The sequence below is a fragment of the Saccopteryx bilineata genome, chromosome 5 (genome assembly GCF_036850765.1).
Source record: "Saccopteryx bilineata isolate mSacBil1 chromosome 5, mSacBil1_pri_phased_curated, whole genome shotgun sequence".
Classification (NCBI taxonomy): domain Eukaryota; kingdom Metazoa; phylum Chordata; class Mammalia; order Chiroptera; family Emballonuridae; genus Saccopteryx; species Saccopteryx bilineata.
This window is the reverse complement of record NC_089494.1, coordinates 190667379-190694183: the sequence shown is the minus strand read 5'-3', so window position 1 is coordinate 190694183 and position 26805 is coordinate 190667379. Positions and strand designations below refer to the sequence as shown.

The following is a 26805-nucleotide window of genomic DNA, read 5'->3' as shown; positions in this document are numbered from 1 at the left end:
TGAGGATTTCTGCATCCAATCACAGCTCCACAGCTCTTACCAAACAATAACAGCTCTATTCTGACCAATCAAGACAGTGCTTTTTTGGTCCAATCAAACTGCAAGAATTTGGGGTCTTCATTTATATGAGAACAGACCAATCAGAGAGTAAGGGTGGGAATTTCTGTCCATATAAGCCAACTCCCCACTGGCTTCAAGATTGCATTTTTTCTTAACACCAAAGACTGAAGACTACATATCACTGGATGAGCTGAAACACTGAAAATGTCTCTCTGGTGCAGAATGGAGCATCAAACTGAGAGAGCTGATTAGACAAAGAGGGACTTGACCCCAGGGTTACCTGACTCTAGGGCTGCATTGTTTGTTTTTTTTTTTAACATTTTGTTTTTTATTTATTGATTTTTTTAGAGAGAGAGAGAGACAGAGAGAGAGAGAGAAGGGGAGGAGCAGGAAGCATCAACTCCCATATGTGCCTTGACCAGGCAAGCCCAAGGTTTTGAACCGGCGACCTCAGTGTTCCAGGTCGACGCTTTATCCCACTGCGCCACCATAGGTCAGGCCGGCTGCATTGTTTTATGCAGGGCTGAATCACAACTAAGCTGTTTTGCACTGAATAAAGTTTTCTTTACCATACATCAAATTGGAAATTTCTATTGGCATTGAATTGGCACCCACAATCATTCATTCACAGTCTCCATAATAATAGTTTTAGGTTTTAAGTTCCTTGAAATTCTTTAAATTTTTATTTTCTGTATATGTTCCACAAAGTTAATGAATATTTAAGAAATAGTAATTTAATAAATAGATGGAATACTGGCTATTAGTTAGACAAACTCTGCACATTAGATATTATATCCAGGTAAAAAATATCTCATATTATCTCATTTTGGATTTTGGATCACTGAATAATTACTTCTAGAAATAATATAATCATTATGATATCTTGAAACTGTTATTAGTATGTTGAATTCATTAACCATATCATGTGTTCTATAATAGTCTGTTAAAAATGTCTAATTAATTTGGGATAGAAAACATTAAATATCCAAGTTAGTTTTACTACAGAGCTCACATTAAGTATAGTTGAAAAAAATATTTTCTAGTTACTGAATTAAGTAACATTAAGTAACATTGGTAGACTTAAACATACAAATTGCCAACATTCATTCATGTCTAGAGAAGACCAGAAAATTAATGAAAAACTGTAGGAACCAAAGCTCAAATCATAGCAAAATCCAATATGTTATTTCTTATACTCATGTAATAGAATTAATAATTTTCATTCTTGACAGTCTCTTCTTTCAAATAATTTATAGTCTCATAAATCAGAACACACTGCAGTTTCAAATTATGCAAACTTTTCTGTAGAGTAACAAAGAAACCTACTTTTGACCAGAGCCATAAAACTTTCTATCACAGGGAATAAAGCTATCCCTTCCGAGCCCAAGACTTTTAAAAAAGAAAAGTAGAGAGAAGACATAAGAAGGCAATGGCAAGCTGTAAAAACATTCAGAAGGTCTGAGTATAAGGTCTAGTTTTACTTTTCCCTCAAAAAGGTGCAGGCTTATTTGTACCCACTAAGTTTTCTAGAATAAACTAAAATGTTTTTAAAAAGAGAGAAATTAATTTAAAATTACCTTTGCCATATTTCTCTATCTATTTATATGATTTTAATCAACTGAGCTATTGATTAAAAGTATAACTATGTCTCTATATATGTCCGACCTTGGTGTTTCTATAAAGCAAATTTGAGCCTGACCAGGCGGTGGCGCAGTGGATAGAGTGTCGGACTGGGATGCTGAGGACCCAGGTTCAAGACCCCAAGGTCGCCAGCTTGAGCACGGGCTCATCTGGTTTGAGCAAAAGCTCGACCCAAGGTCACTGGCTTGAGCAAATAATTACTCGGTCTGCTGAAGGCCCGCGGTTGAGGCACATATGAGAGAGCAGTCAATGAACAACTAAGGTGTCGCAACGTGCAACAAAGAGCTAATGATTGATGCTTCTCATATCTCTCTGTCCCTGTCTCTGACTCTCTCTCTGTCTCTGTAAAGCAAATTTGAGCATCCTTTCTTATTCCACTACTAAAACTTGGGAAAAGATAACCACCACATACTAGAGGTATATTTTGCTAATCTTCTAAATTTATAACATACACAATTTTAACCATAACTAGAATAACCTCATGCCACAGACATCAGCAGAATGCTCTTATTTGCTTCTCTCTTCCAAATATCCATAGTGTATAACCTTCTCTCATTATAGACAAAAATGCAGATACATCTTGGTTTAACTTATTTTACCATTTCTAATAAAACATTGCAGATATATTGTTTTTCTTCTGATAACATATATTCTTTTGTCTTTATTGCTGTTTTTTAGTATAAATATTTGCTTTATTTATGATAGATTGTGGTAGGCTTTTTACATGTTTTGAAACAATCATTTGAGTTACTTTTACTTGAACCCTGAAACACTTAAAATGCATGTCCATTAGCAATGTGATCAAGAGAAAATCTTTGAGTAAAGGACTATGAAATAGTAGTCACATTATTTTTTATTTAATTTCACTGCTTTTCAAAAAACCTTTTTTTTTTGCTTGACCAGATGGTGGCGCAGTGGATAGAGCATCGGACTGGGATGTGGAGAACCCAGGTTCGAGACCCCGAGGTCACCAGCTTGAGTGTGGGCTCATCTGGTTTGAGCAAAAAAGCTCACCAGCTTGGACCCAAGGTCGCTGGCTTGAGCAAGGGATTACTCAGTCTGCTGAAGGCCCATGGTCAAGGCACATATGAGAAAGCAATCAATGAACAACTAAGGTGTCGCAATGAGAAACTGATGATGGATGCTTCTCATCTCTCTCCATTCCTGTCTGTCTGTCCCTATCTATCCCTCTCTCTGACTCTCTCCCTGTCTCTGTAAAAAAACAAAAACAAAAACAAAACCTTTTTTTTTAGTTTATAAATTTTTTAATCATCCAAATAAATTTACTGTGGTATAAACAATGTCAAGTGGTCATGTAAAAACTTATAGGAATTACCTTAGATATGGCTGATGGCATTCCAAAACTAAATTTAAATTCACTTAATTAGTTTCCTGTAATAGGTTCATGAAACCTAATAAAAAAAGACAAAGGAGATAATTTATTAAGTCCCCCATAGGGAGGTTAATAATGCTTATGAATAGAAATATCTAAATTTGATCTTAACCACTCTGAATAAGAGACAAACCACTGCACGCATAACTGTAAAGTATAACAGTAATGCCTTTTGTCAGTATGGAGTTGTTGAGTGCTCAATCTGCTTCCAGAAAGTCTTTCTATTATGTGGAGTTCTAGTATATAAATGAAGCAGACTACATCAGAATATGGATTCTCAAAAAGTGAAAATAATTACATTACAGCCTCTGAAAGACAACTGGGAAAAGTGTCTGTTTGCCTCGGTGGCCTGTAGGCACAAAATTGAAGCCTTTTGCTTTAAGACTTTTATTGCTTGCTGTTGGAACTTCATATAAATTCATATTGAAAAAATACGGTTGATTTGTTATGGTAAATAAGGAAAAAAAATGTTATAAGTCTCCTCCCTCCCAGAGCTCAAACAGCTCAGTTGCAAATGATATAGGATAGTCAATTATGATGCAGGAGTGCAAAGGCAACTTAGATGATAAATGTATGCTGACCTTCTTGGAAGGCAGCTCTGCTCACCACTATACGACCAACGCTGCTATGCTGACCTTCTTAAAGGCATTCTTAGTCTGAGGTATCCCACGAGTTAATCTTCAGTCTTCTCTAACCATTTCTCTTAATTTGAACCTATCCCCATTTCAATTTATGTTGTAGGGAGATCTTAAAGTTCATGTTAGTAAAGTAAAATAATGTGATCCCAAATATGAGATATACCTTTTAAACACCTGAATATCAGAGCAGATTATTTGAATTTATTATTCTATTTCAATAAACTAAATTTTATTGGGGCTATGTTATGATATAAGTCATAATAAGACTTTAAAAGGACTCCAAAGAAATAGTTAAATCATATCCTTTAGAAAATACTACAGCTGGGATTTTGCTACAACTACAGAGTTGAGTCACAACAAAAAAACATGACTTACAACACCTAACATATTTGCCAGCTTGTTCTGTACAGAGAAAGTTGGCTAATCCCATTTATACTTTCTATGTTCTTATTTGGAGATGGGGAACAAGATTAAAAAGCATAAAGAGAAGATAAAGGAGTAAAACGTATTTAAAAAATATTTCTTTTTGTTACATCATAAGAAATTGTTGCCATATTGCAGGACAGTTATTTGGCACCAAGGAGAATGTTTTTCTCCCTTAACAAATCTCCAGCTTAGACTCACATTTTAAATTCCCAAGACTGCTACTGAAAGGTTGTGGAGGGTGCTGAGGAAACGTGCAGTTCCTGTTGAAGAGCCAGCAATGATTCACAGTGGGAACCTATTCCTGATCTAGTTGTTGTGGCCAAAGTAAATTTTTTGTTCAAGTTTCCAACTACTACATAATGGATGTCTGCCCTAAATATTGTTGGTTAATGTAGTCTTCTTTTATGGAAGAGGATCCCAATACATCACTGTAAATTAATGACACTAAATTGGATCTTTACTGCTGGATGGAAAACATAACACCTAGGTCTATAATATGTATATATTTGTAATTTGGCTGAATGAGGTCATGGTTGGTGGAAATGTATTTTAGATAAATAAATCAGACATTTTGGAAAAACTATTTAAGTAATAGGAAACAATTAGAATATTTTAAGTGATATACCAATAAATAAAATTTTTTACTATTTATATGATGAGATTAAAATGCAAGATGATATTAAGTTATAATTTTCAAATGTATTTCTGAAATACTTTGAAATAATAAAAAATCTTGTTTTGTATACATGCTGTTAGGATAAAAATTTATCATTTGGAATAAAATAGAATTAGGTATAGGCCTGACCAGGTGGTGGCGCAGTGGATGGAACGTCGGACTGGGATGCGGAAGGACCCAGGTTCGAGACCCTGAGGTCGCCGGCTCGAGCGCGGGCTCATCTGGCTTGAGCAAAGAGCTCACCAGCTTGGACCCAAGGTCGCTGGCCCCAGCGGGGGGTTGCTCGGTCTGCTAAGGGCCCGCAGTCAGGGCGCATGTGAGAGAGCAATCAATGAACAACTAAGAAGTCGCAACACGCAACGAGAAACTGATGATTGATGCTTCTCATCTCTCTTCGTTCCTGTCTGTCCCTGTCTATCTCTGCCTCTGTAAAAAAAAAAAAAAAAAATAGAATTAGGTATATTTCTCACAACATGCACAAGAGTAAACTGAAAATAGATCAGAGAACTGCATGTTAATAAGGAAACCCTAATTTCGAGAAGAAAACAAGAGTGCATTTCTATATAACCTGAGTGCAGGCAACTGCTTTTTAAATTCACTCAATATTTAGATGCAATAAGATTAAAGATTGCTAAATTATGCTAGACAGATATAAAATATTTTCATGATAAAATGCAGTATAAGGAAAGTCAAAATGCAAACAAAATTTGGGAGAAAATATTGACAAAAGGTGTAAACAGAAGATTTTCCCAAAAGTGGTTTCAAAATTGCTCTTAAATATGTGAAAAGACATTCAGCTTTACTCATAATAAGAGAGATGAAAAGTAAAACTACACTGAGATTTGCCATAATATTGAAAAGTGTTCAAAAAGTTAAAAATATACTCTGTTGGTAAAACTGTGGCAGAACAGCCTTCTTATACATTGCTGGTAGAAATGAGAAGTGGTAAAATCCTATGAAAGGGAATTTGGCCATATCTAAGAAAATCAATGGTTATTTATCTTTTAACCCCTCAATTTTAATTCTAGGAATTTTCCTAAAGATACATGTCTGATAGTACAAAAATCATACATAAAACTTATTCATTGAAACATTATTTTTAGTTATAAAATATTGGACGTTACTAAAATATCCAAATGCAGGAGAATAGTTTGAAAAATTATGGTAAATACATACAATGGAACTTTATTCATCTGTAAAAAAGAATAAGGAAGATATTTCAGAACTGATATAAGAGTATTTTCCAAGAGATAATGTTAACTAAAAAAGCAAAGGGCAAAAGAGATTATATAGTGTTAGAGGAACTAAGAGGAAGTAAAAATATTTATATATCTGCTTACTTGAGTTAAAAGGAACACATGAGGGCTGAGCTTGTACAAGTGGATGATCTACAAGGAGTGGGAGGCATAGGGTAGGGCGACACTTCTTTGAGTACTTTCTATATAGTTAGATGGAGGTTAATGTTCTATACAGTCAAAAATAAATTTTAAAAAGGAAGTAAATAAAAACTTAAAACTGAAAGCAAATATTAACAAAATGAAGACAACTGTATTTATACATACAAATAGCATAAGCAAACTGAAAACAAAACTTAAAGGAAGAGAAGCCTAATCCAAGTAACTTCTGACTTTGGATTTTACTGTATATTCCCTTGTTGCCATGGACAAATTAAATAAAAAAATTAAAAAGCCTTTTTTGGGGATTTGCTTATTTAAATGGTATTTGCTAAGCGATTCTGAAATTCTGAGATTGTTTTATGGTTTTTTGTCTGTTTGTTTGTTTTAATAAAGGGGGTACAAACAGAAAATGTGGAAAAGCAAAGGAAGAACCCCTAAAACAGACTGGAATTGAAGATGTCAGTATGAGCTCATGATTTATGATAAATATTTATGTGTTCATGTTTATGTATAGACAAATATATAATTATATGCATATTAAGATCCTTCCGTGAACAGATATACAAAATTTGGTACAAAGTAGCAGTGAGAAAGTACCTTGATATTTTTTTTTTAATTTATTTTGGGGGAGGACAGGAGTGGAGACAAGATGGAAGAGAGATGAGAAGCATCAACTTGTAGTTGTGCACTTTAGTTGTTCATGGATTACTTTTCATATGTGCCTTGACTTGAGGGCTCCAGCCATCGACCTTGGGGTCAAGCTAACAACCTTGGGCTCAAGCCAGTCTATGATCTCACACTTAAGCTCATGACCCTGCATTCAAGCTGGATGAGCCTGCACTCAAGCAGGCGAACTCGGGGTTTCAAACCTGTGACTTAAATGTCCCAGGTCAATGCTATACCCACTGTGCCACCACCAGTCAAGTGATCTTGTTTTTTTTAAATACCAGTCCCTAGTGAAAGGAACTAGTGCTCTTCTAAGGAACGGTTGATCACAAGACTGAGACAGTGAAAGTTCAAGGCAAGCCCAGAGAATCTCTTTATGCCAGAAAAATAAAGAAGTTTTAACAAAATGATCACAGTAATCAAAGGACATAGGAGACATCTTGAAGAAGCTCCTCCTACTGGTCATATCAGAGATAAATTAATCTTCAACTACTTAAGGATAATAAATAATAAATTGTTAAGCAGTAGTATTAATGAATGTGTGTCAAAAATAAAGATTACATATAAATTGATAGATGAGTTAATAATCACCGGTATGTGGAAAAGGGAAGGTTTTTTCTTGAAACAGAATACTGTATCAGCTGATAAATGTTGAGAAGGTATTAAAGTTGGAAAACTGTCATTCTGCAACCATCATAATAAAGATTGACCAGGGCAAAGATCTTTCATGGGTGCCAAATCTAGGGAGACATTTTGATTAGAAACATTCCATGTCTTCTTACAAATTATTAATATGTTTGGCAAAAGAAAAAACAATAACTTTAGACTCGGGAGACTGGACAGCACCCTGACCAGGTGGTCATTAACGAGGGCAGGTAGAGTGTGTTTGCTTCTGCATGTGACACCCTAAAAAGCATACAAAATCACTTATGTGGTAGTCTGCCAAAAATATGGAAGCTGTATTTAATCATGAGGAAACAAACTCCAAATGTAGCACATTCTATTAAGGAAACAGAGCCCTATATTCTCCAAAAAGTGTCAATATCATGAAAAAAAAAAAAAGAAAGGTTGGAAAATATTTCAGATTAAAGGACATTTAAGACACTAAATGCAAGCAGTACATAACTGTGGACTGAATCCTGTATAGGAGAGTGATATATTATAAAGAACAGTATTAAGAATATTTATAAAATGTGAATATGGATTAGATTAAATTAAAATATTTTATTAATGTTAAATTTTTTGAAGTTGCTGTGATTATGTAAGAAAAATCTCATGTCTGGAAATACATAAGAAGAATTTGGTACTTAGGGATGAAAAAGTTTGATAGATGAAATATACTCTAAAATGATTTAGAAAACTCTACATACATGCATTCATATATACATACAGAGATATAGGGAGAAAATGGTGCAAAATGTTAATGATGGTCAAATTTGGGTAAAATATATGAATTCAATTTCTTACTTTTGCAACTTTTCTGAAACCTAAAATGAATTTTAACTAAAATATAAGGTCTACCGGAAAGTTCTGTCCGTTTCTATCACAACAAGTTTCGACAGGTAAGCACATGTTTATTTGGCGCATGTGTGCCTCTCTATTTTTATCACTTAATGTATACATACTGACATAGCAAATTAACTAAAAGTTGATTCACATTAGTCTTATGTGTGAAGCCATAGTGTACCCATGGCTACTGATAAAGTTCATTTAAGCCACTGTAATTTTTACGAATTTCAACAAGGAAGAAATGCTACAGAAGCATGTCTGTCGCATCCACCATATTCCCTGGACTTAGCACCCTGCGACTATCACTTGCTTTTGTCCTTACAAAATTTTTTGAAGGGCAAAAAATTTAAAAATGAAGAAGATATCAAACAAGCACTGGTTCAATTTTTCACATCAAACGATAAAACATTTTTCAAAAATGGGATATACAAATTGCCCTCATGCTGGCAAGAAATCATTAATAATAATGGCAATTATATTATTTAATAAAGGTTATTGACGGTAAGAAAAATTTGTATTTTGTTTTATTCCAAAAATGGACAGAACTTTCCGGTAGACCTTTTACTTTAAAAATTAAGGATATAACTTTTAGTCTTGAAGTCTAAATAAGGAGACAATTAACTGTAAAATATATTGAATACTCAGAAAAAAATGTTTTGGTCATCATTTATGTGCTAAGCATTTAAAAAGATGCATCAAAATTAAGAAATATTGTATTTGTAGATTACATGGAAAGTCATGTATGTTATGTGCTTCATTTTAAACATAACTGATTTTAGAAGAATAAGTTATACCATCCAAGGGTAAATTTATATTTTCTTTTTACAATTAAGAGTAATTTTATGTATGTACTTATATCATTTTATTGATATATAATTGACATGTAAAATTTCATACATAATTGATTTATATGACTCAATAAATTTGAGAATAAGTATATATCTGTAAAACCATCGGCATCATCAAAACCATAGACATGCCTATCGCCTCCTATATTCCCTGACTCTATTTTCTTTCATGGTCTATATATCTGTTTTTATTCTGGTACCATAGTTTTGACTATTATTGCTTTATAATTTGAAATGAGGAAGTTTGATGCCTCCAGTTTTGTTCTGTTTGCGCGAAATTGCTTTGGTTATTTATCGTCTATTGCAGGGGTAGTCAACCTTTTTATACCTACTGCCCACTTCTGTATCTCTGTTAGTAGTAAAATTTTCTAACCACCCACTGGTTCCACAGTAATGGTGATTTATAAAGCAGGGAAGTAACTTTATTTTATAAAATTTATAAAGCAGAGTTATAGCAAGTTAAAGCATATAATAATAATTACTTACCAAGTACTTTATGTTGAATTTTCGCTGTTTGGCAGAATAAATCTTTATAAAACAACTTACTATAGTTAAATCTATCTTTTTATTTATACTTTGGTTGTTCCACTACTGCCCACCATGAAAGCTGGAATGCCCATTAGTGGGCCGTAGGGACAATGTTGACTACCACTGGTCTATTGTCTTTCCATATAAATTTTAAGATTTTTTTTTCTGTTTCAGTGAAAAATGCCATTGGAATTTTTATAGGTATTATACTGAATCTGTGGTATCTGTCAGGTATGGGCATTTTAACAGTATTAATTCATATGTCAGATGTTTATAACTTGGGGGGCTTACTGTACTTTTCTATTTATTTACTTCTTCAATTCCTTTCATTATTTTTTTCAGTGTCATATCTTTCACCTCCTTGGTTAAATTTATTACTAGATATTTTATTCTTTTTAATGCTATTACAAGTGGTATGATCTTATCATTTTTTTAAACTTGTATTTATTTTATTGCATTTATTGGGATGACATTTGTTTACAAAACTATATAGGTTTCAAGCACACAACTCAATAAACCACCATCTGCCCAATGCATCATATGCCCTCTGTCACTAGCAACAGCTCTTTCTGTCCCTACTTTCCCCAACTTTGCCCACCTCTACCTAACGGTTAACCCCTACCTGCTTTCCCTCAGCCTTTATCACACTGGTGACTGTGTCCCTGTGTCATGTATATATATGGTTTTTGGGTAATCACTTCACCTGCTTTCATCTAGTCCTCTCCCCTCCCTTTCCTCTGACAGTCATCAGTATATTCCATGTGTCCACGCCTCTGTTTTTATTTTGTTCATTAGATTTCACAAATAAGTGAGATTATATGACATCTGTCTTTCTCAGACTGGCTTACCGTCTACATTTATTTCAAGGATTATCTCAGTTCTTAGTGGTCTTTTCTATTCTAGTACTGTTTTTAATAATTCTTTTAATTTATTTCTCAAAATAGCTGAAATGGAAAGTAGTGAATATATTTGAACCTTTGTTCATCAATGAACTGAAATTAGAGCTCCTTATATAGTATATGTTTAATAGGTATACATTTATGCAAATTATGGTTTTAAAAAAAGATTCCTGAAAGTAATTATCCAAACAGAAATAAAATGGTAAACATTTTATTCTTATCATTTTTATTGAAATTATTGGAGTGACATTGGTTTATAAAATTATATAAATTTCACATGTACAGTTCTGTAATTCATCATCCGTATATGGTATTCTTATGTTCTCCACCCCATGTCAAATCAGCTTCCACACCATTTATCCCTCTTTTAACTTCTTCTTCTTCTCCCTAACCCCTTTCCGCGAGTAATCTCCATGTTGTTGTCTGACTGTAAGTTTTAAGCATTTTTTAGTAATTTGTTACTAAATTTCTAATCAATGATACATTGTATTCAAGTAAGTGTTAAAATCTATAGATTTTTATCTGTCCAAATTGCTTTGGTAAATAGTTTCCTTAAATATGTACAGTTTTAAAGAAATGATGCCTCTTTTCTAATGCCTAAAAAATATCTCAAGAAATTCTTTTTCTTTTTAATTGAATCACTCAATTAAAAAAAAGTTTTAAGACTTTATTTATTCATTAGAGGGAGAGAGAAAGGGAAAGAAAGAGAGAGAGAGAATGGGAAAGGAGCAGGAAACATCAACTCCCATATGTGCCTTGACCAGGCAAGCTCAGGGTTTCAAACTGGTGACCTCAGCATTCCAGGTCAACGCATTATCCACTGCACCACCACAGGTCAGGCTCAAGAAATTCTCTTTTAAGAAAATCTTCTCTAAGTTTGTATGTCTATACCAACAACTTTAAAAGTGAATAAATGTGGAGATGTGCCAACAAAATACTTTCATATATAGTGTCATAACCATTGTGTGTGTATGTATAAGATTGCTATTGAAACAATATAGTAGTCCTTTCATTAATTTCCATGTTTTCCAGAAAGCTGTTAAAACACATTACTAAAAATTCTCATTTCATAGTGAGAATGACCAAATCTACATTTCTAAAATTTACTTTATCAAACATGTATATACAACAGTCATCAGATGATGTTTGGGGAAATTAAAATGAAGAACTGGATTAAATAGGGACACCATTGGAGTTTTTCTTTTAAGCAATGGTAAACATTACCAATACCGTATAAATACTGAGATTTATTTAATGCACCATTTTTCTAGTTGTTCAGCAAATGATGAAAAGAGCAATAGCATTATCATTATGAGTCAGAAACTGCAGCACAATATTCTACATCAGTGTTGAAGAGATGACATAGTTTAAAGGCATTATTTTTAAAGCTGTGCAGTTATAGTTAAATAGGTATTAAATTGTTGAATGATTATTCTGTGATTATGAATTAATGTGCTCTAATATATGTTCTTAAATCTTTGGTAGTTAATCAATCGTAATGTATGTCTTTTTATTTAAGTAAAAGAAAAAACCTTAAAATAATAGAGAAGTGTATTTATTAAACACAAGGTAAAACAAATTCATTCATTTGCATTAAATTTACTTTTTTAAAATCCTCTAATTAGTGCAGCCTTCTGTTATTTAGAAGAGATACAGTAATCAAGTTCATACTTAATAATTTTGTACTGTTTATATTTTTAAACATATGGTATGTCTTTTGCTCTTATATAATACACTTGGATCTTATGACTTTTCTTTTCCGATTCCATTAAATTCTTTCCTCCCTGATCATCATGATTTTTAAAGGCATTTCAAATCGAACATTAGTGTTCTACATCTTTTTTTTAGTAGAGTATATATAAACACATTGACATATAATGTAGGTATCAGAATTGAATACGGAAAAATACATGATCATTTTTTAACTGTTCCTCTGTATCAGCACAAGGAAAAAAAGGCTATGAAGAAATTTTCCTAGATTCCTTATTTAAAAAAATTATTTCTTGTATAATCTTTCTATCAAAAAATTGCAGCTATGTGTTCTCTTTTTTTGGTATTTTTAACTTTATTTATTATAATTTGTGTATATACTCATTGAACTATTAATATTAGGACAAATAAGAAGCTTTAGAAGTTAATCTTCTACTGTTGATATTAGTATGTCAAATTTTATACCTATTATAAATCTCTGATATTATACTGTTAAAACAAAAGGACAAGAAATTAATTTATATAGTAACAATGATTTAAAGGTGGACTTAAAAATAGGTGTTTATCTACATATTTTATTGTTAATAAACGATATATCAGTTTGTTCCTTTTCAATGACATAATTATTAACATAAAATGACATTACTAAAATTATATGAAATGTATTTGCCAATTAAATAAACATGAAAGATAGCTAGTGATTTTATTTTGGCAAATAAAATAAGGAGCATCCTACTAATTAAAATTTGGGAAATAAAATACAAATTAAGATTTATGACATCTGCTCAACTATGATTTTATCAATTAAAATTGTATATATATATATTTTGGTGTCATCTTGTGTACCTAAATTTCATCTGCAATTTTCTGCTAATATAAGCTTCTGATCCTAAAAAATCTTCTGAGTTTTATTTAGAATGTCTGAAAGCATTCTCTCATATGGAATGAAAAGTGAATGAATCCTTGCCCATGTTACACTATTATTTTAGGCTGTCAAAGCATGTCTCACAGTTTTCTTTATTGGGTTTATCAGTTAATTCACTCTGCCTTTTTCAAAGCAGAAACAATTTACATACATTTACTATGCACTGTTTTACAAACTGTATTGGTATATCAAATAATTTTGAATGACCTGGTACATGACTGATCTTGGTATATGACTGATGCTCATAATACTCTAAGCTCATAAAGTCAGGAGCCAGATTGATTGGTATATTCCTATATTTTCAGCATCAAGCATGGTGTCAGTTAACAACATTCTCTTTTAGCATATTGGTGATGCTATATGTAGATATGGTTGTGCTTAGTGTAGTGTATGTGTGTGTGTGTATACATTATTATACATAACTTCATATGCAGTATATTAAATCAATATGCACCCATTGAGGAGAATCATTCATTGGGTCTTTTCAATGCTTACAGTGCTCTTTTGATTTTCCTTGCAAAGTACACCTAACCCTTTTTATCTTGTCATCCAATCATGATTACCAGTGAGTTTATGCTATTAGCATATAATAAATAATCAAAAGTTGAGTATCTTAAAATTATAATATTTAATTACTTATATTTTGATAAATTATTTGCACTTTATAGAAAGAGAGTAATTACACTAGAGCTGCAAACAAGAAAGTAATCAGCGAGGAAATAATAACTTGATCTTGTTTCAAGAGCTGATTTCTAGAATAAATAACTTTTCTTGATATAAAAATACACTTATCAGTAATTGATAATGAAAGTTTTTTGAAAAATTTCCTATATATATATATCATTAACCACATTTTTCAAAATAATAAATAAGCACTATACTTGTTTAATTTCACACTTTCTGCCTATATTACATTATATATAACATTATTTTATACATTTATATAATATATAAAGTTAAATGGGATTAAGTTCACATTTTTAATATATTTTCTATATAAATCACTGGTATTACTTAACAAAGTAGCATGCAAAAGAACTGTATAGATTTGTCTCACCAATGAATAAGAAGAGGAAATATGAAATGTGATATAATTGATTTTTGAAAAAAAATCAGAATTAATTTTTTAGACCTGCAAATCTTTTCTCATGTTTATAATTCTGTTTTGATCTTTGGATTCATTATATTTTCTAACTCTTGGTTTTTTTACTTAGTCTCAAAGATATGTGTTTGTGTCCCTGGCCTGTTGGTTCAGTGGAAGAGCATTAGCCTGGCATATGGGTGTCTCGGGTTCAATTCCAGGTCAAGGGACAAGGGGAAAATGCCCATCTGCTTCTTTACCTATCCCTCTTTTGCTTCTCTCTCTCTTTCTCTCTTTCTTCACTTCCTGCATCTATAGCTTGATTGGAGTAAGTTGGCCCCAGGCACTAAGTATGGCTCCATGGCCTCCACCTCAGGCACTAAGAATAGCTCAGTTGCCGAGCAACAGAGTGGCAGGGCATCACACCCTACTGGGCTTGCAGGGTGGATCCCAGTCAGGGTGCATGTGTGAGTCTGCCTCTGCCACCCCTCCTCTCACTGAATAAAGAAAGAAAAAGAAATTGTGTTTGTTATTTTAGTACCAACTGCTGCATTTTACCACTGACAAAATCCTTTCCTTAATAATTGTCTACATTATGGTAGGGCTTTGTGAAGTAATGCAAAAATTATGAAATGATTTATAGCTATTTAAAAAGTTCAGTTTGAAGATTAGTAATATACCACAGAACCAACAGCCGGGCATGTGGATATCCTGGGTTCAATTCCCAGTCATGGCACTCAGGAAAAGTGACCATCTCCTTCTCCACCCCTCTTCCTCCAGCCCCCCCCCCTTTCTTCCCCTCCTGAAGCCATGGCTAGGTTGGAGAAAGTTAGCCCAGGGGCTCAGGATGGCTCCAACAGCCTCCCTCAGGCACTAAAATAGCTTGTATGCTGAGAAACAAAACAATGGCCCCAAATGGACAGAGCATCGTCTCTTACAGGGTTTGTGGGGTGGATCCTGGCCCTGGGTGCATGCAGAAGTCTATCTCTCTGCCTCCCACTTCTCACTTAATAAAAATTAATAAATAAATAAAAAGATTAGTAATATATAAAGATAAAATAAATATGAACTGATTAGTAATATTAAACACACATAAACACACTTTACAAATTTTTATAATTAAATGTACCCTTTCTCTTTGTTTCTTTGTTATATTTCTCTTCTACCTGAACTTGGACAGGAGGAAAGAGGTGTAACTTCAAATTAAATTAAATCATACAGTTAACTTAATAATGTTTATCAGTTGAACAATCCAGTTCATATTTCTATATGTAACAATGTTGTTTGAAATAATAACTGTGTAATCTCTCTGATCTTTTTTATTTAAAGTCATATAAGTCCAACTGCATCAGTACACAGTTATTATATGTGAAGCTAGCTTATTTTTTCTAGCAGTTAAAGTTTTAGAATATTAGAAATGATGTATTTATATTTAGCCATTTGCATAGGGGGAAGAAAAATGGTAACAAACAGATATGTTAATATTTATTTTGTAGATCACAATGTATTATATAAGTAGGAGTTTGCCACATTTTTGTGGTATATTAAGAGGCAGAAATGGAATAGACCAGTGGTTTAAATTCAGGCACCTAGGGGGCTTGTTTAAAACAATGAAGTGATTGCTAAACCTCAAGCCCAGAGTAGTTGATTCAGCTGGTCTGAGATGGGGTGTGAGATTGTATAAGTCTAAACAAGTTTTCAGGTGTCACTGATGTTGCTGGTTAACAGTCATACTTTGTAAACCAATGGAGTAAAAAATTTGCTGCAATATTTAATTTAATTTATTCATTTTGCAATATTTTATTGAAATGAGCACAGAATTACTTCTGCTTAGAAAATCTGAATTATGGGTCTGACACTTGAATTTTCACATTAAAAATTAATATTGTATCTGGGTACTGATAACAATATTCTAAATATGAATTAAATAACATGATAGGAATCTAACTAGGTATTTCTAATATCTTAAATCTTGAGTTTAAAATAATTCATCAAAGTTAGTAAGGAACCACATGTAGTTGAATTATTTGCATAAATAAAATGAGTATTTTATGCATCATATATGAAATTCAAAGAATATCAGTAAAAATTAAATGCCTCTTGCAGAACTAAAATAGTTTCTTTTTTTTAAATGTGGAGTACTCATTATGGAATATTTAGATGAAATAAGTATTTGTTTTCACTAGGATATTTATAATGAAATCTATTTCAAAGAACCCAGATTCAGAAAACTCTCATCTCGAAATAGTATTAAGACAAATGGATATTCATCATCAATCTTAAGAGGTATTAGAGAAAGTTGATTTGTGTTGGTAAAATTTTAGGTGAGTGCACTCTTGCAAACACCTGAGTGCTATTCAGCCTAATTGGGTTATAGCTCATGCTGATTGTTTTTTTCCCCTGCTGTATCTAATTTCTTTTTTCCCCAATATTTTATTGTTTGGTTTGGGTTTTGATGGTGTGTGGAAATTAAAGAACTCTAACTTTTTAAGAGCCCTAAAGGGAAGTATGCTTTTATATTAGTCATTCCTGTGAACACCTGTGCACTGTTGAATTTAATTGGGTTACAGCTGGTGCTGAGAGAGTCAAGTGAATGACAGTTTGCAGAATGACTAGAAACTTGACATTGCATGTCATTGTTTCCTTTTTTCCCCATTGCTTTTTCTTTAAATACATTTGCAAGATGCTTGGATCTGAATGATTTTAAAGACAAATTAAACGGAGTTTTTATAATCTGTGTAGTGTAGTAGCTGATATTTTATGGCAATGACCTCAGTAAAAGTGTACCTCCAATCTCAGTTTGTGTGGTCTCTCAGAATACAGTGAACCTGACCTCATAAACCATCTGGCCTACTTCTTTCCAGTAATTCAGGAACATTTAGTAGCATAGTTACATGTTGAGAGGCTAGCCTTACAAAGATATGAGGGTTTTCAGAAGAAAAAGACAAAGCATTGAAATTTCAAGTTTAGTAAATCATTCAATATTATACATGCTGCCAGCAAAGAAAATGATGATAGAATGTATTGAGAAGTAATTATTTTTAAATGTCTTAATATTATTATTAGACTAATAGCCTAAGTATGGTTAATAACAATAATCTATTTTAAATATTTGTTAAAGGTAAATAGATCAGTTTGGCAATTTCTTTAGATTTAATCTTAAAGATTCAATCTTTAACTCTTAAAGATGTGATGTAGCTCTGTATTTTCCTATTGATCCAACATCTTAGACAGCTTCAAATTAGTTCAGAAGTTAATGTTAGATCTGCAAAAGTCATTTGGAAAATAGGGTAGGTGGTAATAGTGTGGTACTTCATAGCATCCAACAAACATTAGAGTCATTAATAAAACCACATTAATAGAAAACTATTATTTTTTATTTCAAATAAATTTGCAAATTTTATAGGATTGGATTTCTGTTTTTAATCTATTTTGCATGACAAAAAGGAAAATAAGAAACACCATCTAGAAGTAATGAAGTGTAAAAGATTTGCTGAAGTATTCAATCAGTAGTCATTTCTAACACATCTTCTAAAAAGCATCTAGACTTATGGCTGTTAGTTTAAATCTATAACATAAAAAATGAGATACAGAGTTTATTCCACTTCTTTTTTTCCCTTGCAAATTAAACTCTGATGAGTGACCTACATTTTTTTTTCACAACCTCTGAAATAAATTAAGCATGTTGTATCTATTAAGAGATGAAGAGATATTTTTAAATTCAATAGAGCTATTTAAAAAGAGGGTTATAAAGGAATAAATGAAGTGTGGCCCTGATATTTCTCCCCTGATATTCTTAATCTATGATTAAATCAGTGTTCCCTCTTTTTATAAGGAAAGTATTCAGTAGAAAGATCAGATAAAGAAAATGTAGTCACATATGCAATGCAATACTACTCAGCCATAAAAGAAAGATGAAATACTGCTATTTTGACAACATGGATTGACCCTGAGAATATTATGCTAAGCAAAATAAGTTATCCATTAAAAGCTAAGAAATATATGATTTCACTCATGTGTAGGATATAAAACTGAATTCATAGACTGACAACAGTATGGTGGTTACCAGGGGCAAGGGGGGGTTAAAAGGGTAAAGGGGGCAAATATATGGTGATGAAAGATGATTTGACTGTGGGTGGTGGACACACAATGTAGTGTACAGATCATGTGTCAGAGAAATGTACACTTGAAACCTATATGACCCTACTGCCTGGTGTCACTGAGTAAATTTAATTAAAAAAAGAATAGAAAAAATAAAAGAAAATAGAAACAAGGGTTATAAAGCATAAGTATAAGTATGGCGCTGATATTTCTCCCCTGATATTCTTGATCTGTGATTAAGTCAGCATCTTCCTTTTTTGTAAGGAAGTTTTTCACAATGTTACGGACCACACATTTCAGCCAAATTATTCAACCTGGTTTTCTTTGTGCACCTGTCTTATCAGTGACAGTTCAGACAGACTACTTGCTCTCAGGAATTCTCAGTGAAATTGAGCTTCTAGCTGTGCTGATCAGTCACACCAACAAAACGTTTCTTAAATTTTGTATGGACAGGGTAAAACATTGTGTTGATGGCCTACATTGTACTACACTGTTATTCATCCCCAGTTATGGGGTTGACAGTATTAAAAGAGTGCAGCGATTATGAGAGGACAAATATAGAAGTGGTTTTTGCTGGTTAAGACAGAGTTTAGGTTTAACTGTTTTCCAAATAGCACTTAACAGAGCAAGCGCAGGTGCTGTCCCAGCTGGACCTTATCGTGGAGATAAAATGGGTCTGTAGACTGAGGCGGGTCTGAGGAGTTCTGATGAGAGAAGAGACAACTGAAGGATACAAGAGTCCATAGGAAGAATTACATACAAATAGCAGTCCAGCTAATTCATCCCTGGACATGCGATTAGCATGTTTAGCTCGACCTCCAGGGGATAAAAGTGAAACTAGAATTTTTTGTGTGTGTGAGTCACAGGAATCTTACTACTTTTATATTTATGAGAAGATGCTGGAGGCTTTAAGGAATGCCAGATAAATTCTGAGTAAACTAGGGGAGAGAGAAATTTTCTGCTTGATTGCTTATTCTTCTCCAAAGTAACTTGGTGTCATGTGATTCAAGAACTTTGTCTCCAGTATTTACTTTTGTAAAACAGAACTTCCTCCAACTTTCCAAATCCTAACATTTTTCAAATGTCATACACAGCTGTGAAATGTAGCTAGTCATTTTGAAACAGGATAAAATACAAAGAATACATGTCTACTTGGCTCCTCCTCATGCCAGTGTGCCTGACCCTGCTTCTTGATGCTCCTAACATCCATGTGCTGGTTTCTAGTGTAGTGCAGCCATTGAGACGGAGACCTGTCACTTGAAATAACTATGAGTTACATACAGAACCTTCTGCTTTTTAACACATTGCTTAAGGCAACTAACTGGGTTGTGTGAACTTTATTCAAGTATTATTGACCTGTATTCTCTCACTCCAAAATGAGTTTATGAGTATTATATGAAGGTAATTATTGTGAGCAAATGTGGCTCTTAAAGATATTTATGAAATGAAGAAAATATTGTTCTGGCAAAAGGTAATAAATGTATTTTACCTGTGGGTTAAATTCTGAAATTATCTTGGTGGGAAATGTTAAGCCTGAATGCAGTATCTGAAATGTTAAGCTGTAGACTGAGAGTTGGGAAGTTATTAGTTATATATTTATGAGATATACTGTGATAGTAGCATTTTAAATGCAAATCATGTTTAGCTGAAGTTTCTTTTTCTAGCAACTCATATTAAAAAGCACCTAGAATCTTAGTAAACTGTTCAAATTAGGAAGGCATTTATTTGGTTTGGCAATGTATAATTCATCTCTAAACAATAATGATCAGGACAGTTGCATTGTGTTGTCATACATTAACTTATCCAACCATATGTAATATCCCTGAAGGACACACACTCACATAAGAATTTTAAATTGTCACTTACTGGTCCTCATATTTTATTTAAGAAAATAGGCTTCTTAAGTTCTCTAAGGAAAATAAAAATATTAAAGAAGTTTTCCTTTGACATCTAATCATTAGGTTTAGTATTTCATCAATCAAATATTTTTAAGTCAGTTATGAATCAAGAACTGTGGTGTTGACTTAGAGATGAGTTCAAGTCTAATGAGATAAAAGTCATCTTTCCCAACAGAGAGCAGAATTATAAATATTGACATTCCTGAATGAAACCTGAAAGCCGTATAGGCACCTCAAACTCAAGTTCCCGAGTGTGGTTCCTTTCATTAATGCATTTCCACCAGACCAGGCATGACACCAGGAGGCACCAAGCCAGAAAGGAGCATCCTTTATATCTGCCTCTGCCTTTCTTGTTCTCTGTGTCAAAATCTCTCTACCAGCCCTATCATTTCAAATTGTTAAAGGTTTCTTGAAATTGTCCTCTTCTCTACATTTCATTTGTCAGTTATTTATTTTTGGGCCCTCATTAAATTATTAATGTCTAAATGTAACAAATCTAGACTGGGCATTACTATCTATGAATTCTGAGCTAGTTATGTAAAAAAAAAGTGAAAGAATGTATTGTAGGTAGCTTATTTTGGGAGATGTGTGTGGGAGATACATGTAAAAGATAATTATGTATAAGGATAAATTACATAATAGAGGGAATACATGACAAGATTTACCTAATAGATCCTTTTCCTGAACCTTTTATTTTCTTTTTCCCCCCTATCTATATTATGCCTAATTTAGAAGCCAATCTCTCTGAGACCCTCTGCTTATTCCTTATGTCTGGGCAACCCACCCATTCTATGTTTTCATAGGTTCTCCACTTTCCCTTCGTCACAGGTCTACAATGAAGCACTACATTTATTAGGTACTTGTCTCTATTTTCTGTCCAGCTCCAAGTTCCTTGAATACAAGGTACTATGCCTGGGTCATTTATCGAATTCCTAGGCGCTAATAAAATATTGTTAGAATGAGGTAGTATGAGCTTCCAGGGTATTAGATAAAAGGCTTCACTGAGGAAGTAAACTTCAGTTTACTTCTAATAAATAATTAGAAAATTTCCACATAGAACAGAGGGTGACAGTGGCATAATAAAAGCAAATATGATGATGTGATACAGAATGACATAACATGATAGATGAGCTTAGCAGTTTGGCGAGAGGACATAGTGTTTAGGGAAGGAGATGTGGAGATCAGGATAGTATGCACATAAGGCTTAGGAAATGTTTGCAGAGAAATACAAACTTTATCCTACATGATGACAGTTCCAGAACTGGACTACCTGAGTTTGTTTTTTACTCTCTATCTGTGAAATGTTGGACAATTTATTTAAACTTTTTAGGACTCAGCTTCCTCATCTACAAAATTGTGATTATGAGGATCATTTTGATGACTAAATATATGTCTATAAATGCTTAGCACAATGTAGACCCATGGGAAGCATTCAATATAAGCTACCTTGTTTTATTGTCATACTTTTTATTTTCTTTGTTAGTATTTGAGAGCATAGGGAAAGTCATAAAGCAATGAAGGTAACAATGGTATGTAGAGGAGGAAAGACTAGAAAGGGGGAAAAGCAAATGAACTAGACAATTTGAGAGATTTTTATAATAGGTTAATTTACTTAAATTTTACATCATTTAAATATTACATTTAAAATAGTTTAAAGCTAAAAGTTAAACACTTTACCTTTAAGCTCTGAAAAGTATCCATGGGAAATGGTTGTAATGACTTATATAAGAAATCATTAAAAATAGAATAGACAAAAGGGTATGAGAAAAGGTGTGTTGAGAGAGAAAGAAATATCATCACTAAATTTTTCAGTTTATGCTTGCCATTCATCAAAAAAATTAACTCATTAAAGTACAAGCTACAAATGTTACTGTCATGAATAGGACAGCATGTTGTAGGATAAATAAATATAATTAATTTAAGTTAAAAAAAAACACCTTAACTAACGGTAGCTGTGTACAACTATTTAGAAGTATCTGGTGCACTAAAGTAATGCTAACCAAAGTTCTGGTCCCGAAAGTAAAAACATTTGTGCCTGACCAGGCGGTGGCACAGTGGATAGAGTATCGGACTGGGATGCGGAGGACCCAGGCTCGAGACCCTGAGGTCTCCAGATTGAGCGCGGGCTCATCTGGTTTGAGCAAAGCTCAGCAGCTTGGACCCAAGGTCACTGGCTCGAGCAAGGGGTTATTCGGTCTGCTGTAGCCCCACAGTCAAGGCACATATGAGAAAGCAATCAATGAACAACTAAGATGTCGCAAGGAAAAACTGATGATTGATGCTTCTCATCTCTCTCCCTTCCTGTCTTTTTGTCCCTATTTATCCCTCTCTCTGACTCTCTCTATGTCTCTGTAAAAACAAAAAACAAACAAAAAGAAACCATTTGTAACAGAAAGTAAATGAGCACATTGCATCATTTATTAAGCAAATTATACTCTCAAAAGAAACAAGCAAACAAAAATTCAGCTGATATCAACAATGCTTATATGCTTAGCATTATCATCTAATTTACATGTTGACACAAGGTTCTTAGTTCATAGCTAATTAAGATGTTTCAAGGACCACACTTTGAGAAGCACTAGTCCAGAGTTTAAGAGATTGTTCTGAATTCGAGATACTGATTTAGAAGTACAAATTATATTATCAACAGATCAAACACTGGGAGTATTAGCAAATGCTAATAGAAATTGTTGGGTGTGAAAAAACATACACTAAATTTTGAAAAGTCACCATAGAAGAACATGAAAATTATTAGTCATAAAATTAGATCATGAGTGAGAAGAGCATGGTGCATCGCAGAAAAAATAGGAGAGCAATCTCAAAGAAGGCTCAGGCTAACAATGTGAGTAATAATGGATGACATAGTAATTAACTTTTTAAGAAATTGCTGGTATTTATAATTCCAGCATAGTTACATCATATTCCCTACTATATAGCTAAAATACAAGGTCTTTAATCAGACATGGAAACGCAGAGAATTCTAATTGGAGTACAAGTAGCTTTATCTTCTGTATGTGCCAAGTTACCCTAATAGAAGGAAACATTTTTTATAGGAATTGAGGGGACATTTTAAGTTAATAAGTGTGAGCTATGCCTGAAAAACACTTCTATTTTTACCCTTAACTTTATGCCGGTATGCCAAGCCGTACCCAATGTCTCTAAGCACAGGGTCTCTGCAGAGACAGTCACATAGCTGGTGCTTCTCGTTAGCTTCCTGCCTCCAGGTTTAGGTTTTAGCTTTTTCTAACCTGCTAAGTCAATTAATCTTTGTTCATTAGCTTTCAAATCCAACATTATTGACATATCTTAACTGTTGTGCTTTTTCTCCACTTCGCTTTTCCTTTAGACCATTATTTTTGTTTCTCTTGTCATTTTAGTGGGGTCTTGGGTGAGTATGACTATAAACATGTCCACTACCCATATGCATGGAAGTCCAAAACTGTCACATGTCGATAAATATATACTATATTGAATAAAAATCCTGCCATGATAAATCATTGCTCTTCCTTTCTTCTTAACCTCTCTTTCTGTTCAAAAATATATTTTCTTTTTTTCCTTATTACAAAGTAAATAGGTAGAACTTAGGTAAATGGTTCTGAAATCTACATTCCCTGCTCTCTTGATCTGATTCTGATAAGTGATATTTGATTTTCTGCTTTGAGGAAGACAATGATTTAAGCCTTGCCTTCTCATATTATGGTAGGACTACAACTTCTGTTCCTCTAGGATCAAATATGCAACTATTACTTTTCTATCCCTCTGTACTGGTCATTTGATTTCTTTGTTACACATGAGAAAAAGGGAGAAGTGACATACAATTAATACAGTAGTAGTAGCACTTATAGTGTTATGCATGGATGTGCCACTTGTGTGATTTTAAATAGCTTACAATGTATTGATAATTTTTTCCTAGTATAGAAATAAATGACTTTGAATTTATAATTATAATGATATCTTTATCATGTATCATTCTATATAAATAAAATATTCTGTTTGTCTTACATTATTATCCATGATTTAATTAATTTGACCTATGTAGATAAAATTTGAGGTACTACACTAACATGAATTTCCAAGTCCTAAATTTTTTTATTCATATTGTTGTTACTCATAGAATCATTAATGAAAAAAACAACATTGGTTTGAGTATTCTTACAACATGGCATTTTAAAGATGTCTTTTATTTTATATTCACATTTTATATTTCATGTTGCAAAGCAGACATTCTTTACTATAAGTGTTATTTATTGATGCTTAAAGGTTCAGTGAATTATTCAGCGCCTTCACCCTTCTTGTTTTGCTGCACACCTATTGAGTTTTCAGAGCAGTTTCATATCAAAAATTCGTTCTTGCTTTGCAACTCCAATTTCATGCTTGGCCTTTTCTAAGGGACACACAAGAAAAATAAATAACCAGAAGAAATAAAAAAATATATATACAGATTGCTTTAATAACTTGATATTCAAATAATTAATTTTCCAATGATTTTAAATATTGAGACATGAAAATAAGACTTCAGAAACAGGCTACATGTAAATGTAATTGGCAAGAAAAATAAAAAAAGTCTTGTTAACATGCAGTCTGTGGAGAGTGACATGTTTATAGGCATGCTGTACCCAGACTTGAAAAGAACTCTTAATAAATAAAACCCTAACAGTTTGAGGACCAACTTCCACTTTGTATCTTATATTTATGTTATGTACACATGGAGATAAAGACAACAAAACAATGAATGGCAGATCTGAACAGACAATTCTAATGAAATGGCAGTGTGAGGTAAGGAAACTCAATATTTCTTATTCCTATGAAAAAGCAACCATTCATCCTTTACCTAATTCAAAGAGTTGTGTATCAAATCTGAAAAATTAACTTTTTAAAAAATTGTTGTAGGTGAGAGGAGGAGAGATGGTGAGGCAAACTCCCACATGTACACCAGCTGGGATTCACCTGGAGACCCATATGAGGCCAAGCACTCAGAACAGAGCTATTTTTACCCCATGAGGCTAAAACGGAACTATCCTCAGCACCTGCAGCCAAACTAGAATTAATCTAACCACTGCCTGTGGGAAGGGAAGATGGAGAGAGGAGGGGGTGGAGAAGCAGGTGGTCACTTGTCCTGTGTGCCCTGACCAGAAATCAAACCTAGGACGTCCATATGCCAGGCTGATGCTCTATCCACTGAGCCACTGGTCAGGTCCAAAATTCAGTTTTTATTAATTAGGAATTATCACATACTTTTCATTGAAATATGAAGTGATTTTTATATGAGAGTGTTCATTCATGCATTACAAAAAAACCTTATGTCTTTGATTTGGTTTATTTTCATCTAAGATTCCATTTGGATTTCAGTGAGAAAATAAGTCTTCCAGTGTATTAGATTTACTGATGATAGTGTTTCCCTCCCTTTCAAAACACTGCACCTAGTGTAACCATTTAAAGATTTTCCAAGTATGTTTCTATTTATCAACCCATTCAGTTTCCAGTTTCCTTCAAACACATAGTTTCCAGTGGCCCAGATTAAAAAGAAAGAAAAAAAAAAGAAAGAAAGAAAGAAAGAAAGAAAGAAAGAAAGAAAGAAAGAAAGAAAGAAAGAAAGAAAATTGAATTAAAACATTTTATTCCTAACAGGCTTATAATTTATTAAACAGACACAGATAATATTGAATGATTCAGAAATTATGGTGTAAATATCTTCATATAGTTTTATTATTTAAACTCTCTTATACAAAGCACCTGCATCTTAATCAGTGTTTTTTGTTTCAGTGGGTTAGCACACCTTCTCTTTTAAACTAGCTATTTTTTTTCAAAATCTGGCCTGAATATACCTAATATGATAGGAATGTTTTTGCATGTGGAGATGGGAAATTTTTATTCTTTAGTATTAGCTTACAAAATACCACATAAGTTAGCCATTTACCAATTACTCCATGTGAATAGCCCTCACCATCCAAAAATAATGAACAAGATACGTTACTTATTAAACTCCATGCAGTAGGTCTTTAAATTATCTTAATTAAATGCTCACAGTACATTCTTGATATTGGAATTATCATCTCCGTTTTGCACATGAAGAAACTGCGTGTTCTGGTTCGTGTTCTCCCAGAAGCTGACCTTCAGGTGGAATCAAATTTAAGTAGTTTATTTGGGACATGATCTCAGGAAATGCCAGGTAGAGCATTAAGGAATGAAATAATAGGTAAGGAAAGAACATTGTAAAAAGTGAGTTTTTAAGCAACTTATTACTGAAGTAATTGAAATGCAATCCTACTGAGGAACTCTAGGTGATGGTTTACATGGCAGGCTTCAGAGTTATCCCACCTCTGAAAGAGGCCAGTAGTCTGGGAAATTTATCCACTAATTCCTTGTTTCTCACTGGCCCATGGCTGTTTGAGTGAATAAGGAAGTTGAT

The 26805-nt window shown here is 33.2% G+C and overlaps 1 protein-coding gene across 1 annotated transcript in view; it reads left to right on the top strand.

Annotated features, from left to right (window-relative positions):
- CCSER1 (coiled-coil serine rich protein 1) overlaps positions 1 to 26805 on the top strand; it is a 1472832-nt gene that overhangs the window by 1306132 nt on the left and 139895 nt on the right. The gene's annotated exons all lie outside the window — the stretch shown is intronic.